Below are 18,542 nucleotides of genomic sequence, written 5' to 3'. Positions count from 1 at the left end.
GAGTCGTTGGAGCGCGGCCGCGCGGGGCCGGAGCGCCGAGGGTGGTGCTTCCGCGGAGAGTCCTGTCCGGAGGCCTATCTCGGAAGGTCATGGAGGAGCCAGCGAGAGCGCAGCGGCCTGGGCCGCGCAAATCCCCACAAAAGGCCGGCCGAGCGCGCGGCGGCCCTGGGGGAAGGAAAGTGGCTCCCCAAACGCTGTCAGAGCGCCGTGCCAACATTGCGTGGAGGATTGGAAAATCGGGGCCGTGTTTTAGCCTCCCATGTGAAAACCCACGAAAACCACCTTCTGTGCCTCCGCGAGGGTGGCGGGGCGGGGGAGGGGAGGAGGAGCGATTGCTTAGATTATAGGAGTCACCTAAAATGCGCCCAGGGCTGGGGCCCTGCGGCTCAAGCCGCCTTCCTCCTCGGTAGTGCAGGGCTCCTTGTGTCCGAGAGGGCCCGCGGGGGCATTCTGATAATATCCTGGAGCCATCTAGTCTTGCCTCCAAGGCGTGGTGGGCTTATTTGTGCAAAGAAGAAACGGATCCCTTAATGGGGTGAGATTTTTTTCCTCCCTGCATTGTTCCCATTTCCGCAGTTTCATTTGGCCTCGACTTTCTTCCAGAGTAATGCACCAAATGAAATTAGCTGGAGAGCGCTTGATGGCGCAGAATCATGGTTTATAGGTGTTTACACTCTGCCGGACGCGTTTGATGATGCTCTCTTTGGCACGATTAATTCTGCAGAGTTAAGATATGTGCCAGATAGAGCCCCTGGCACGCTGAGTCCCAGGGCTCTGCAGGCACACCTTCCATAGGAAGCCAGCTTGTTTGTTTTGTTTGTGATTTATTTGATGCTCCGGCACCAAAACCAATGTGTTTTCTAGAGACCTTTGGGTGAAATTCCTAAGCAATTTCTAAATTGGCAAAATGAAGCTTATTTTCTGAAAGAACATTTCCCTATTGATAATGTGACTAAAATGGGCAACCAAACACCTCCAAGAATGTTAATTGAAAAGTAAGCTTCAGAGACAAAAAAAAAAATCTGTGTTTCACAGTAAGACATGGGCCCTACTAATGTCCTAAGGGCCAACTCCATCCCTGTGTGTATTTTATTTTTTCCATGTGCATATTTGGAACACCAAAACTAAATGCTTCCTATTGTGCCTAAGATCTTATTTGGAAAACATGATTCTACTATGTGTACCTGACGCTGTGTTTAAGATGTACAACATTGCCTTTTGCTTACCCCCATTCTTGAGTCCATGATGTTTTGAGAAATTTATCATTATTCATATTGGAGAATCCTGTAACTGGCTTTTCCATTAGGCACAGTGCCTAGGGCCCATAATAGTTTTAGGAGCCCATGTAAATGGTCTAATTTCAAATCAAAAGGAAAAAAAATTAACATTAAGGCTTAAGAGAGTGTTTTGATATACACTAAAATATATAATGTTAAAATACATTTTAAAATTTTTATTTATGATTCTTTTTAATGGAGGAAGAAATTCAACAGAGGCAAAAGTGCCTAGGGCCCCGAAAATCATGTGGTCCTGCTGGCTGGGATTGACTGAGAAGTTCTTTTCATGAAAAATATTTGCAGTTTTAAGCACAGAAAATGCTAACTTCTGTAACTGTGTTTTCCAGATAGGAAAAAAAAAAAAAAAAAGAAAGATAAATAGAGAGAGAGAGAGAAGAAAACATTTGGGAGGATGATGCCTAGCCTAGAATCCATTGGGTCCACACCATGTCCCCAGAACTGTCCATCACTCATTTAATCCTCATGATACACCTGTAAAATAGGTATTGTTATTGTACCTCGGCAATGATGTCGTTTTTTGTGAGGCCTGAGATTTATGCAATTGGGGTAGTCCTCCTAAAGTAGAAACCAAATACAGCACACTCACTGCTCTAGCAACACGAAACACAAGGCAAAGGGACAGAGGGAAAATCCATGTGCAAAAGGACCTCAATCCCAGCTGACTATGGTTGAAATAGCTTACTTTTGCCAACTGTACAAAAACACACAACCATATGAATGTATTGCGAGGTTCTCCTGCCAGGGCCTTGCGTGGGGGCCTGGAAAAGCTGCCTTGAAGCTTAGCTCTCATTAGCTTCACAGAACACGGCCTCTGACGTATACCCTCTGCCCGATTCATAGAACAGGAAACTTAGGAACTTGCTGTAGCTCTTGATGCCCACCATAGTGCTCACCTCACACCCAGGTCTGGTTTGAAGAGCGGGGAGGGTGTTCACACTTCTCCCAAGAAATAACGGATTTTATATTTCCATACAAAGCAGTGGCCTTAAAAATACATTACTAATATCCCGATTATGACTAGGCCATAATTCAGCTTGCAGCACTTGATAATGCTCCTGTTAGCTGTGCTGATAGGAGTAAATCTTTCTTAACTATTGTGTAAAAGGTGTCCTAACCACTGTGGATTCTTCTAGGAATCTCAGCTTAATTTCTAGCGCCATGGATTTCACTCAAGTGTCACAGGCTAGTCAATTTGTAAATACTGCGTGATAGATTATTTATTGTTTTACAATTTGTAAATACTGCTTTATAGATTATTTACTGTTTTACAATTTCATGAGCTGTGGCAAAAGAAATACGAGAATCAGAATTTGTTTCGTTTGATGCCTAGAGCTTATAATATGAAGAGCCTGATACATAGTTCCCATTAATGCTCATCAAAGGACAAGAATGAAATAGAAAAGATCACATAATTGGAAGTAAAAGGGTAAGTGATATTACAAGCTAAAATTAAATGGGAATGAAGCAGCAAGTTGTTTAACTTCTTGCTGGACAACAGAATTTAGCTTCTCAGTTATTTTGTGCCCAAGATTTGCACTCTTCTTTCCAATTCTTGACCATTCTCCCTGCTTTTGTTTTGTTTCTTTTTTCTTTCTTCCTTTCTTTTTGTAAATAAGATTTCATTTGAAACGTTCATTTGAAACACTTAAAATACCATCTTGGCCTTTAAGTTGGTTTCATGGGATGTGTGATCTAACATGCCTGGTGTTTACCAATCAGTGCGATGAGAACTGGCTTTGTTCTTGAAAGAAATTTTGGAACTGAATAAAAATCTACAAATTAAGTGTGGTGATCAACCAGTGAATAGTTGGAGTGAGTGAAACTGTTCCTCGTTTTAAGCCTGGCTGATAAATGTAGATTTAAATTGGGTTATTTTAGAGCACAGTTTTGGACAAGATTCAAAACTTTAATTAGATTTCTGTAACAAGAAGACATATGAGAGCAATCAGCTAATTTTCTCTAGATGTTATGTTCTTTACCCAGAGTGGTCTGGAATGCTATTTGAGGGGCATGAAAAAATGCGATAAACACCATGAAAGATAGTATTTGCCCAGGATTCCATTTAGAATATTCCCTGTCAGATAAAAAGATTTCAGGGGTGCTATGTAAACTATTTTGGTAAATTATTATATCCCTAGCATAACCCCAACAGGATTACATTTTGTTTGTCTTTTGTTTATTTACACTGTGCCTTCTTCCAGAGAGAGCTAAGGTGGTTTACAGTGAAAGACAAATATTAAAAAAGACAAGTCAAAAAAACTCTGGCTGAAACAAATAGCATTTGAGCATAAAACTTAGCGCCAAGCTTCCTCTCAGCCAAGTGAAATAGGAGAAATGAAGATTTTCATAACTCTCATTGTCAAGTAGAAGGACTCAGAGAGTTTGTTTAGGAGAAAGTCTCTCCTGGCTCAAGTTCCGAGAGGAATTTGTTTTAAGAGACTTTCTATGAGGGATACTTAAATCTAAGTTAAGAGAGGTGTCTGGGTGACTCAGTCGGTTACGTGTCTGACTCTGGGTTTCGAGTCAGGTCATGATCTCACAGTTCATGAGTTGGAGCGAGCCCCACATTGGGCATCAGGCTCTGTGCTGGCAGTGTGGAGCCTGCTTGAGATTCTCTCTCCCTCCCTCCATCTCTCTCTCTCGGTCTCTCTCTGTCCCTCCCCCATTTGCACTCTCTTTCTCTCTCAAAATAAATAAATAAGCCTTAAAAAAGATCTAAGTTACAAAGGACACTATACAACATCGTTTTTGGCTATCTTTTGGTGACAAGCAGAGCTAATACATTTTTTTTTTCCTGGTGAATAGCTTTGAAATTGCTATTGTTGAAAGTAAGTAGCAAGACGCTCACAGGGTTATTATTTTTTTTATACTGTCCTTTGAAGGCAAGCCAAGGACGTAATATCAAAATCTTGGTTTTCCCAGTTTCCGTCTTTATAAAAAGGAGTTATTAAAAGTACCTACCTCGTTGGGTGGTGGAGAGAACAAATGAATTAATTACTATAAAATCATTCACTGCTGTGTTACTTTTGCTACAATTTCCCTCAGCCAAGGTGTGCATATACAGTTTTCCCTTCCTTCTTATACTTTGTCTTGTAAACAGCCTCAAGTTCCTTTTGGAAGAATGCATTACGTATGTGCCTGGCACAGAGTAAGTGATAAATATTAGTTGTGAATATTCTAATTATTACAGTTTCTACTATCCCTCCCAAATCTATCAGAGCAGATATAAGGGCCTGCTTCGGGATGAAGTGTGGTTGTGAGGTAGTTATAAAATCTTGGTATCCTTAGTGGGCAAGGCCCACTCAGGAATCTTTTTTTCCCTCCCCGCCTCTCGGGTCTTCTCTTTTCCTGCACACCTCTACACTCATGCCTCTCATCTTACCTCATGGTCCTCCATCCCTTCACCTTTTCTCCCTTCTCCCTCCCCAAATCCTCTCCTCTGTCCTTATTTTTCTCTTTCATCTCTGTATCCTGTATCTATTGTCTAGAGTCATTTCAAGGCAAAACACTGATGCTACCTTACTCCATATGGTCCATCATAGTCCCAGAATCCTGCGCTAATATTCTCCGTTGAGCTAATGGATCCCACAAAAGAGCAATTTACTCCATTCTCAGTGGTGATATTAAGCCCATTATTTAATTTATTCCTACAGCTACTGCACTCAGTCGGTTGCCAGAGGCCTCTCGCACAGATGGAGCAAGAAGCCAAAAGATTAAGGAATTGAGCTGAGGTCAAGCCAGAGGTAGTGGAGTGGTTCGAAATTGGACCCAAATTCCTTAAATCCTTGAATATATTATTCTAACTAATGCACTTAATCCACATACTTCAATGGTCTGTACAAGACCAAAAACCTAAAACCAGAAGAAAGTTTTTGTTTCCAGTTTCTGACCGTGAAGAATTTTCAATGGTTACACATTTGCCAACAGACTTAATTCAAGGTCCCTAACACACTGAAAAATAATGAGTCCATTAAATAATTAATTTCAATAACAGCAACGTTCCCTGGGGTTTCCTTCAGATTCCTCATCTGATACACCACCTGGGTCTCATATTGTGAAACAAAAGTGGCCATCACTATGGCAGCTCTGGTCAACAGGGATGTTTCTGTTGATGATTTGCTTGCTGGAGCTTGAGGTAACTGAGGACTTTCAAAGGAGATGGTGGCAGCTCTGAGAACCTTTTCTATGACACACCCAAGAAATCTGGGGTTTCTGACTATTCTGTCTCAGCACAAAGAGTCTTATGCTCAAAGAGCAGACAGAAAATTTACCATTCTCTAAATGCAGTTCAAAGTCAAGTGCTCATGGAATCTCATTCTACCCACCTACATAGGCCTAACCTTGATTACACCAATTAATCTAAGTTTGCTAGATATTTTTCTTAACTCTAGGAGAGAGAGACAGTTGTACATGTGACCATCAGACTGGGAGATTAATATTAATTGGTTAACAACCAATTAATAACTATCAACACTCTCAGTGCTGGACACTTTCTTTGTGTTATAGATGTTAGTCCCACTTTACAGATGAATAAACCGAAGCTCAAAGAAGTAAAATAGGGGTGCCTGGGTGGCTCAGTCGGTTAAGTGTCTGACTTCAGCTCAGGTCATGATCTCACAGTTTGTCAGTTCGAGCTGCATCGGGTTCTGTGCTGGCAGCTCGGAGCCAAGAGCCTGATCCAGATTCAGTGTCTCCCTTTCTCTCTGCCCCTCTCCGATTCACACTCTGCCTCTCTCTCTCCCTCTTAAAAATAAACATTAAAAAATTTTTTAAAAGTAAAATAACGAAGACTTGAACATACCAGTCTAATTTCAAAGTTGTTATAATGATTTTAAATACATGGGCTAAAAGCAGGGTTCAGAATGTTTAGTTGGTAGATCATAGCAATGCACATCTATTGAGCGCTTACAATGTGCTGGGTACTGTATACTGACTCATGCATCCTCTGCAACCCTGTGAGTTCGGGTCCCCATTTACAAAGGAGACCAGGTATTGACAACAGTGCAAGTCAAACCACCACAGACTGGCTCTAAATTCCACTCGCCTAATCCCTGGACTCTGGTCCACTAACAGTGCTGCCCAGTAAACCTTTGCCACTTGCAGTTTTAGGAGCTTCACTGGGATCTTACCTCCAACTTGTTGCCACTGTAGGTGATGCTTTGACTAAGTTGGATTTGGATGGAGCTCCGTGCAAAGCCCTTCCCAGCCTGAAGGCTGCTCTAAATGTTCTCCGGAGCAACTTGGGGGCTGGTGGTGTTACTCATTCTCCCCACTTACTTCACAGGGAACTGGACACTCTGAAGGAACTTCCTCTTCTCTGGTTAACTGTCTCCTAAAATTCTAGAGGCTCTTCAGACTTCACAGATTCCAAATGAAACTCCTATTTTCTGCCCAAAGTACACTCCTCCGCTGTCCCCAATTTTCATTAACTTATGCACTAATTTCGTTCCTGACCAGGAATATAACGGTGAAGACCACAAAGTTCTTGTCCTAATTCTAAAAAGAAAGACAATGAACACATCAACAAATAAGTAGTAATGTCATTTCAGTATCAACTTGAAATACGTACTTTGGAAAAAATAAAGTGGATTTAAAGGATAGAAGACTATAGGGGTTGCTACTCTAAATGGGGGCAGCTGGGGAGGCCTCCCTGAGAAGGAGTTTTTGAGCAGCGATACAAATGAAATGAGAGATGGAGCCTTGCTAATGTCTAGAGACCAACAGTTGGATGACTGACATGTTCCAGAATTGTAAGGAGGCCTGGGTGGCTGGAGCATAGGGAATGGAAAGGCCAGAGAAATGTGATCAGGGCTTTGATTTTCTTCTGTATGTGATCCCTCTAGCCTATAGGTGAAGAGCAGATTTTAGGGGTCAATAAGAGAAACAGGGATGTTGTTGAGGGGCCTTTTAGGGTTGTCCAGGGGAGAGACCATGCTACCTTAGACCATCATCCTTCTAACTACTTGGTTTAGTCATCTTCTTTGACTTCTCCTTCTCTTCCACTTGCTACAGTCCTGCATAGATGCCCAACTGGTTTTACAATGCACTCAGCAGCCATTGGAAGCTGGCTGTTTCCCAGGCTTCAGTCTCTAAGAGATCATTAGCATGGAGGAAGTTTAGGGAGTATTCTTAGGACAACCCCGGTTGAAGAGAAGGAAAGGAAGCCAGACTGGGCAGAGAAAGAAGTTCAACTGCACTGCAGGGACTTCTGAAACTGGGATGACCATTCAGAGGTGTCTGAGCTGTGGTGAGAGGTGGTGCCTTTATACACCTGCAGTAATCAAGTCCTTGGACACCAGCTGTCCCAGAAAGAGGGTATGACTGTGGGTAAAGGGGCTTGATGGCTGAGGTCTCTCTGTTGGCAGCATCCTCGGTGTCTTGGATAATAAGACCTTCATTCTTTAAGGTGGTCTGGGAACCATTTCACAATATTCACCACACAGACCGTCCTTCTTGACATTTGTCACTGAAACTGCCCTGATTTAATTTCCCATTCTTTCTGCTTATACTATAGCCCACTATGCTCTTTCCAGAATTACATTCCAAGTAAAGGCCAAATTGCTCCTTCTGCCTATAGAATTACATTTAGACTCTTTAGCACAGCACAGAACCTTCTGGGAGCCAAATATCATCTCCCTACCATATGTCTCACAAGTCTATTTGGCACACCCCTAAATCATGCTGTTGCTTGAATCGGAAACAATCTTCACTTTATCTGTCAAGGCTAGGGGAATTCTACCTTTCTCTTTCCCCAGAACCTCTGTTCTAATATTCCTTTCATTTTGCCTGGAGTGAGTTGCTCATTTGTTAGCTGAATGGGAACAGAGGTGAGGTCCTCATCATTTCATCCCCGCACAGTCCTTAGCAGCATTTAGCATCTTGGGCTACCAGTGATTTTGGGTGACTTGGTCTATGTCAGCTTCCACCAACGGCTAGACTGTATCCTAAGACAGCAGTGTGCAGAGTGGCTAACAGCAGGGCTTCTGGATCCATACTACTGGGGTCCAAATTTGGCCCCACTACTCACTAGGTCCACAGTGCTGGGCAAATTTAACATTTTATGCTTCCATTTGCCCATCTCTAAAATGAGGATGATAGTACCTACTGCATAAAGTCATTGTCAGGATTAAATAAATTAATCTAAGTAGAGCATTTAGAACAATGGCTGTCACCGAATGAGCACATGTAACTGTTGGCTCATAGTCGTGCCTAGAGGCTACTGGGTCCCTGCCTGTGTCACCAGTGCCAATGTTGACCCGTGCTCACTTGTGCTCATCAAGACTGCCCCAGAGGAAACTACTCCTTGCTGAGATTCATACACTCAAGGAAGGGGCCTTCGTACAGCTCTTCTGAAGGGAAATCTGTTAATAGAGCTCTTGTTTTCCTCTTAATAGCATTTCTTTAATGAGTGAGGATATTCTTGCAAAACATTCTGGAATTCTGTGCTTTCCTGGGGCTCTTTCAATCTGGACTCAGACCTGGTTTTATAATGAAGATTATGCACTTTTCCAATGTTGCAAGGAAAAAGCAAGCACAAAGCATCGCATTTATGAGTGAATAGATTCACAGACTCTTTTGAACTGAAAGGGACCTTAGAGATCACCTAGTCCAGAAGACAAAAAACAAAGAGATTATGTGACTTGTCTAATTCACACAAATTTCTCTAAGTTATTAAAGGACAAAGTTATTCAATAACATTATCCAGGTTTTTCCCAAAGACATTATTTCTTTCAATGTGTGTAATTCAACAAAAGTAGATCTAACTTGCTAAATCTCCACAGAACAAAAGAAGAAATCTTGTTTAGTTCTCAGGCTTGCTGTGTTATTTAAAATTTCTCCTAGATTTGGCACAATACCTACTGGTCTCGTAATTACCTTTTCTTGTGAGGACAAATAGTGACCATGATTATTCATTCAGCTATGTATTCATTCATTTACTCAAAAGATATTTGTAGCACGTCTTTTATGTACCAAGCACTGAGCTAAACATTGGAAACTTTTTTAAACTGAATGAGCCTCAGTGTTCTGGGACTGGCCCACTTCTAGGCAATCTGTGTTCTGCTGGGGAGTCCAAATTCAAACAGCTTCAGAATGTGGGTTCTGGCTAGGAATTGATCTTCATTAGACAAAGGTGAACTATTGTCAGTCACAAAATCAGTGACTGGATTCAGAGCAAAGTGGCCATATATAAAACCAACTACCGTAAAATGAGAATGGTTCTCTGAAAACAAATACTATGTTACTGGTCTCTCTCCCTCTTTCCCACTGATCAAGCTCTACAAAAGCTAAGACCACAAAAGACGGCATTACGAGTTTTGTTGCATAGCATCATGTTAAGATAACATAATATTAATGCGGATATTGTCATGTTTCTATGAGATGTTAGTGTCAGCTGGAAAATAAATTCCCCAGTCAAATCCATTTGGAAAATTCTGGGTGCAATAACATAAAAGAGATTTCTTTCAGTATGCTTCCTTTTCTGAACCTTTAACATGTTGATATGCATCATGGGTCTCTACAGATTGTTTGACCCAACTCAAACTAATTTGCCTACAGAAACCGTTGTTTGCCGTGCATTGTCTATGAATATTTCACAGGTTAACCCAAGGTCAACTCAGTAAATTTCTATCATCTATCATTCATCAAGTATAGCTTTTATGTAATAAAAATCCTTTTATAAAAGTTCAAACCTTACTTTCTGTATCATACAAGATTTCATTTTTTAATATTATTATTATACTGAGAAAAATGACTCAAAATCATCTTTATAAGAATTTTGTCTTTATCTACAAATCACTTGTTTTTAACGCTCGTTTATTTTGAGAGAGACAGACAGAGAGAGCACAAGTAGGGAAAGGGCAGAGAGAGAGGGAGACTCAGAATCTGAGCTGTCAGCACAGAGCCCGAAGTGGGGCTTGAACTCACAAACTGTGAGATCATGACCAGAGATAGTGAACTGACAGAGCCACGCAAGCACACCTACCTGAAAGCAACCCCCCCGGTGTGTGCTCCCAGCTGCTTATCCAGAGCTCGAGGTAGCCCCTGCTAATCCCCTACAGCCCTCCTTCCATGCAGGTCTGAAAGACATTTGCTTTCCATTTCTCAATGCCATGCTTTAGGCAGCAGTTTCCAAGCCATGAAATTTGTCCTGCTAGATTGAAATGAATGTGCCTTCGTTGTTAACCATAGTTGCCCCTTACCATGTGACTACTGTGTGCCAGCATGATGCAAGGCCTTTTACTTAGAATCTCTCATGTCATCTCCATTTTAGCTGCCATCACACTGGTCTAAGTGGTCAGCATCCCTCCCCCAGACTATTGTGATCACCTCCTTACCAGCCATCTCCCTTTTCTCTGCACTAAGAGAACAATCTGAGACACTTCCATGGTCTACAAGGCCTGCAGGATTTGGATCCTGCCTACCTCCCCAATCTCTACTCGCACGACTCTCCTGAGGTCCAGGGATTGATCCACAACTGGATTTGCTGGTTTGGAAGCTCAGCCTTGGGGATGAAGCCCTTGGGTAATGGATCATGCTAATCAGCTCACAAGAGATTAATGTGCAATGCACACTGTTAATATGTTAATTTAAAATGAGAAATGGAGCAATCAAACCAATCAAATGTTGGTGCTGGCTTGTTTGTGACCTCTTTCTGGAGGCTATAAAGCATAGTCGCTGAGAATTTGTGGGCTGAAATCTGACTGCCGGAGGGAGTCCTGTATCTGTGCTCACTAACTGGGTGATCTGGGGCAAGTGGAACAGTGCATTTTTCAGTGTCTACTCCACCATCAGTACAATGAGAATAATAATAAAATGGACCTCCTGAGTTGTTGTGATGAGTATTAAATGAAAGAATACACTTGTTAGGCACTGCTGAGAATTGAAGCTGGTGTATAGCAACACAATAAATATGAGGTACCATGCTCAGAATGGAAATCTACTTAGAGAACTAAGTTAATATCAGAGCAAAGGGTATTGAATACTCTTAAACAAAATTTTTGTAGATTATGTTAACTTCATAAACTGCTATTTATGTATTCATCCATTCATTAGCTATTGATACCCAAATAATTTCAGACATGACCAGACTCACTTGGTAGTTAGGTCCTCATCCCATAAAGGTATTTGAAGTCATGGGTGAATATTGAACTGCAAATTCATGAATCAACCTACATTTTTGCACTTATGTGATTCTGTCACCAGTCCTGCTTCTTCCACCAGCCCTCTCCTTACTTTCAGTTTAAAGTGCTTAACAATTAACGTAAAGCTCATCATCTGCTCTTCCCATCAAATCTGCCCCTGTTCTTCCATTTGCATCCTGTTTGCACACTCATGGTCTCTTTTCATCATACCTGCCATGCTCTTTCTCTCCTTAGATTTCCCTCATACTGTTATATCTGCCTGGAGCTTCTCATCCCCAACTCTTGGCCAGCTCATGTCTACTTGGCCCTGGAGACTCCTCCCTGACCACCCCACCCCGCCCCCTGCCACCGAATTTAAGTTAGATTCTTTCATTGTATTCACCATAATTGTAATGAAATAATCACTGTTCACTGTAGTCCTTCCCAGTAAAATCAACAAGGTCAAGAACTCTTATTTTCGGTCACCACTGAATCCCCAGTATGTTGCAAACAGGTGGATAGTCAATTAATAGTTGGGGAATAAATGGATTTCATCTTTCAACAATCTCTATTCCCTGCAATGGAAAGCCAAAGCTTTGAGCTGTCAAGTGATACACAGCCACATTGGGCAGAGCAAGGTTCAAACTCAGGCCTGTTTGATGCCGACCCAAGTCCTTTACTGCCTCACACAGCTGCCATTTGACTTCCACAAGCTGCACGCCAACCTCCACACACTGTCATTCTCTTTAGCTTAACCACACTCTATGTCACATCATTGCCTTTTCTTTCCTGAGCTCTGAACTTCTTTCATTCTTGAACCTACTGATACGTAATGTATATGTATATGTATATGTATATGCATATGTATATGTATATCCATATTTTTCTGCCCTAGCTACAGAATGCTGCATTTCATCTCATTAAGACTTCTTTTCTCTCCTGTAACCCTAGAATTTCATTCCCACAGGTGTATCCAATAGAAATGTGTACATGTTTACCAAAAGGGATACACTGGAATTTCATAGCAGCACTACTCATAACTCCAAACTGGAAACTATCCAAATGCCCATCCAAGTAGAATAGATCAACTATTTTCTTTCACACAATGAATGGGAATGGTCTACACACCAATATGGATGAATCTCACAAACACAATGTCAAGGGGAAGAAGTCAAGTATATGCTATATTATTCCATTTATAAAAGTTCCAAAACCAGCAAAAGAATTTATGGTATTAAAAGTTAGAAGAGTAGAGCTGCCTGGGTGGCTCAGTTGTTGGAGCATCTGACATTGTCTCAGGTCATGATCTCATGGTTTGTGAGTTCAAGGCCTGTGTTGGACTCTGTGCTGACAACTTAGAGCCTGGAGCCTGCTTTGGGTTCTGTGTCTCTTTCTCTCTGCCCCTCCTCCACTCATGCTCTGTCTCTGTCTCTCTCAAAAATCAACATTACAATAAAAAAATTAAAAAATTAAATTCAGAAGAGTCGCTGCTCTTGGAAGTGTAGTGATTGGAGGGGATGGGGGGGATGAAAGGATTTTCAGGGCACTGATCAGGTTTTGTTTCTTGATCTGGATGCTAGTTATGTATTGGTGTTTGCTTGTGAAAATTCATCAATAGGTACATTTGTGATATGTATGCTGTTCTTTATGTATATATTTTCAGTAATAGGTTTTACAAACAACTTCCTATCTGTTTCAGACAACTTCAATTTACAGAAACTGTTTTGAAATCTAATCCACTGTCCAATGTACTGACCACCCACTATTTGGCCAGCTGTGAGCTTCCTATGCACGTCAAGATGCCACTTCAGGATGTTTAAAGTCTTGCTCAGGACAAGCAACCTCCAGTTGTGACAACCAAAAATGTCTCCAGGCTCTGCCAAATGTCCTTTTGGAAACAAATGGATCCCAGTTGAGAAATACTGTCCTAAAAGGGCTTTGATGCTCTCCTCACCTCTACCCTCAGCTGCTTCCTCCCTCATCTCCTTCTGTTCTGCCTCTCCTCTGCACAAATCCTTCTGTCAGGCCTCCTTGCTGTTCTCTGAATGCACCAGGCGCTTCAGGTCTGCACCTGCTCTTTCCTCTGCCTGTAATGTTCTTCCCCCAGGTATCTGTATGGCTTGCATGGTCTCCCGGAAGGATTTGCCCAAAGATCACCTTCTCAGTGAGGCTGTTCCTGGCATCCTTATTGAAAATTTTAATCCTCCATACTTCTTATCTCTACCTTGCATTCTTTTTCTTCAGAGAATGCATTACCCCCTAACCTAGCATAAAGTTTGTTTGTTGTCTGTCTCTCCTATGAATATGTAGGATCCAAGGAATCAAGGATTTTGTTTCCCTCACTGCTTTATGCCCTGTGCCTAGAATAGTGTTTGGCACATAATCAGTGCTCAATTAAAACTTGTTGAATAAATGAATGCCTACAATCTATAGCCCAGTTCAAGGTCTGGTATGCAGTCAATGAATATTAATTCTCCTTTCCTCACTCTTTTGTGAGCAAGCCACTGTCATAACAGGATTTTTCAGGATTTAATCACTGTACGTGCCCTGTCTTACTGGTCTCCACATAGACTCTAGCATCCCTCTCAAGATCAGAGTCTATCCTTTAATCCCAGATGACTCCATGACTTTGGGTGAATAGTTCTCTTGATCCTGACAACCTCATCCCCACTACTTCTAGTCCTTCTTGGCCCAACTCCCAAGACATTTACCTGCTCATACCTCAGCTAACTTTCCTGGTACAGATTACCTACCTAGATTGCCACCTTTCTGTCCCTAGATTCTCCGGGTTCTGTGACTCCGTGCTTCCTCTCCTCCCTTCATACTGCCCTGCACACTGTCCTCATCCTTCCCCCTGCTCCTTCCCTACCAGCGACACTCACCCACAACCATCTCGAGGCGAAGGCAAGTCTGGTCTCCAGCAGTAACATGACCCGCCCACTTCCCCAACTCCACAACTTCTGTCAAAATCTTGGAAAAGTCAAGAGAGATTACATCTCCCTTTTCTCTGTTCATTTACCAAGAAACCTGAAATTGTGGCAGGGCTCTCTTTCCATGAAAGGCTTGCCTGAATTTTCTTGCTTCCACTTGATTGTAATGTGAGCCAGCTCTCCAAGCCATAGAAACCTGACACCTTTCAATAAGCAAACAACTGTAAATGCCAAGAGTCAACATGCTGTCAGAGCCTCTAGTGAAGGAGGACTCAGAGTCAGGTAGGTCATCATTTTTACTGCGTCAACCTGACATTAGACAGTCTTTGGCAGGCGTCACAATCATGTCAGCAGGGACTTCTCTGGATACAGTAGTCAGTTGCCTGTGATAAGAAAGAGTCAAGTAACAGACACGTAACACTTGTACCTCAGCTGTGCTTGTTTGCCTGCTGTGGAGAGGCACTTGGGGCAAAAGCCAGACACATCCAAGCCATAAAGTTGTGAATATTGGTAAAGCAACACTCACAACAAAATTTTTAACGGGAAACAGATCTATGGATTTAATCCCAAAGTGCACACCTAAGCAAAATAGTTAATGGATGATAATGCATTTGTCTGTGATATCACGGAAGATCGCCTGTCAAGCTGTCTGTGGAGTCCACGATTTCAACTGACACTGATGACATACATAGATACTCGAGGTTATAAGAATTTCAAGAATTGCTCAAGAAATTCAAGGACACCAGCTGAAAAGACTATTATGATTTGGTTTCTGGACATCTGGCCATGGTAAGCAGCCAACTCTCTCTCCTCCCTCCCCTCTCTTCCCACTCTGACTCCAGACAGCTTTGCTACAGCTACCAAAGGAAAGGGCAGACACAGATAAGCCCTCCATGCCCTTGAACTTTTCAGTTCCCGAATGCTATGCAGGATGGCAGCCATTTATCACCTTCGCAATGGCCTATCGACTGCAGGGGCAGGACAGGAATCTGGCTTCCTGGCTGATTCTATGTTTTCTACAATGGTCTCAAAATGATAAATATGCTTGTTACTGTGTTGGCTCTGCCGAGGAGGAAATGTGAAGGGAGAAAGAGCAGAAACTGCCTGGTCTGCATGATTACACAAGTTACACATAGCCTATATGCATCAGAGACAGTTGTTGAAAAGGTCAGATGTTGAAAGCTTGAGGGCTAAAACTGTCAACTCCTGGAGGGACTGTGACAGTCTCCCCATACAAACCTCACTTTATTAATTGTTCTCCACTTTATATTTTGAGCATTAACAAATAAAAGTGGCTCTTATGTTTTGGTTTTTTAAAAAAGAAGCCACACTTTAAAAAAACATCTCATTTTTGGAATTTTCCAAGTCTCTTGTAAAATGTCCAAATATCTAGATCTTGGCGGAGCTTGAGTTGTCTCAGAAGTGACTCTGCAGTGCTTCAGTGAATGGTGGCATAATGCAAAACATGTTGCTCTTGGGCTGAGTCATTAATTAGTGACATTTATTGAACACTCATTGTATACAAGGCATCATACCAACCCAGTGCACAAACAAAACTATAAGAATGGGGGTCTACTTGCGGGGGGGCAGAAGAAAAAGATTAAAAAGGCAAAAGAATAGGTCAATGGAGAAATAATTTCACTTATAAACTTCCTTCCCCTAAAATTGTTCCATAATACAAACAAGTGGAAATAGGAGCTACAAGTAGAAAAGCAAAGCAGAGTCCAAAACCTTCTCTGTCGCGAGATCTCACGCAGATCATCTTGGTTAAAAATCATGAGTGAGTCAATAGAAGTCATAATGAGACTGAACCGCTTTTCTCCATGGTACTTGTAGAACTCTGCAGAAAATGGCACTGATTCTATCCTGCAGTAACTGACTTAAATAGACAAGAGGTTGCCAGCATTTCCCCCCTTAAACTTTACACATCGGTAGAAAATCTGCCTTCCATGTAAACTACACAATAGTGAATTTAAAGTATTTTAAAAGTATGCAGGTTCAACATATCTATTGGAAAAATTTTATTAACAGCCAATATTGAAGTAGAATACACAGGTTCTTATGACTGCAATTAGACCTAACTGCAGTCTATAACACTGAGTTCTTCTCTGATATTTTCCCAGAAAGGAATAGATATGGTTTGCTTACCTCAAACATTTCACTTTCTTGCTTGGTTTGAAATTGTTTGTTTTATTTATTCATTGCCCTTTAGGGGAAGAAAAATCCAATGTGTGAGTTCCCTTCCCTGTCAGACTGCTAATCCAGAGTAGGAAAAGTATCATTAAGTCTACAGCAGATAGATTGAATGTTGCCTGTATGGTCTTCATTGCTCCCTTGCTGCTGGGAATAGAGCCCAATTTCCCTTTGGGAAACCTTTGTGACTTAGATAACTGAACTTCATTCCTATCTGCAGAGATGGGCACATGTCCCAGTCCTGGCCAAACAGGGCGTCTCTGGCCACAATGATTGAGCCAAAGATGGGCCTTGGCCCAAGCCATCCCAATGAGACCCAGCTTGGGGATTTCTAAATTGATGGTTGCCATCTTGCTCCTCGTGGGAGAGTCTGCCTGAGGGTAAAGTAACATGGAGGAAAACAGAACTGAGAGATGGAAAAAAATAGATACTTGAAGCCATCTTTTGAGCATCTATATCCAACTGTAAGTGAAGCCTTGATTTCAACTGATGGACACTTTTTATTCTGTCTACCTCCCTACTTTCTTAGCCAGCTTCCAAGACTTCTGCCTGGTCACACCTTGCCAAACGCCCCTGGTACAAATCACCTGAATAGACTGCCCCTTTACTTGTCCCCAGACTCTCCAGGTAGTGCCTTGCTTGCTGGCTCTTCCATCCCCCAGAACCTGCACGCCATCCTCATTTAGCCCTCTTAGTAACATCTCCCACTCCTAAGGCATAGGAGCCATTATGGGACCTTCCCATGAGCAGGTGTGGTCTCCAGTTCTAACATACCCTGCCTACTTAACCAGCAACAAACTTTCTTCTCTCAAAACCATGGACATTTAATTCTGTAACCAATACATTTGTTTTGCTTAAGATGGTTTAAATTAGGTTTCAGTCACTTGCAACAGAAATAGCTCTTGGTCTTCATTAATAATAGAACTGAATCTTTTTTGAGCAGATTGATTTTTTTCCTTTTTTGAAAGAGCCAAGGGTCACCTAGAGTCAGGCTTTCTGAATAAGATAGGCATTCACACATGAGTACCATTTTGTGCATAAAATATTTTCCAGTAAAACATAACAAAATATAGTGAATATAAACTAAAATGTGCTGTGACTAAATTCATACATGTCCTTCAAAGAGGAGTCTCCATGGTGCCTCCTTAAATTGAAATGGCATTTATTTAAATGCATGGTCCCTATAACTGGTCATCACAGGAGTGGCTCCAGAGTCCCCAAAGTGTGGCTGGTAGACCACTCTACAGTTAATATCTTGGGATATTAAGCTGTTAACAAATTCAGATTTCCTGGATCCAGTCCAGGCTGCTGAATCAGAAGTTCTGGGAATTAGGCCTGAGAATGTCTATTTTGGACAAAATTCCAGGTAATTTTGTAGGCATATAAGAGTTTGAGCACTATTTCTTTAAGTCTTGTCAAATATGTGTGTGTGTGTGTGTGTGTGACCTTATTAAATATATATTATATAAATATATATATTTCACCTTCTAAACCTAAAGAAGAATTCTAAGAATATCTCATCATTTATAAAATTGAACCTGAATGAGTACACCTATAAAAAGCAGTAAGGTCCATGTAATTTAGAAATACTTAGAGGAAGGACGGAGTTAGCTTAGGCTACGTTAGCAGTGGTAACAAATGACCTAAAATATTAATGGTTTACAACATCTATAGCTTATTCCTTATATGTTTACATTTCATCAGAGGATATCTACAACTCTGTTGGAAGAGTTTTTATCTGGTGCATAGCTGGTCTTGTTAGCAGAGGGCAAAAACTACAGGTGGACTACAGGCTAGGTCATGAAGTAGCTGCTCAAAAGTGACACATGTGACTTATAGTCACATTACATTGGCCAAAGCAGGTCCCATAATGGCTCCTATGTTCAGTGGAGTAGGGCAAGATTGGTCCAACAGAAAAACGATACAGGGGTGCCTGGGAAGCTGTTGGTTAAGCTCCAGCTTCCGCTCAGGTCATGATCTCATGGTTCCTGGGTTTGAGC

Source organism: Suricata suricatta, chromosome 6 (assembly GCF_006229205.1).
Source record: "Suricata suricatta isolate VVHF042 chromosome 6, meerkat_22Aug2017_6uvM2_HiC, whole genome shotgun sequence".
NCBI lineage: Eukaryota > Metazoa > Chordata > Mammalia > Carnivora > Herpestidae > Suricata > Suricata suricatta.
This window is presented reverse-complemented; position numbering follows the sequence as displayed.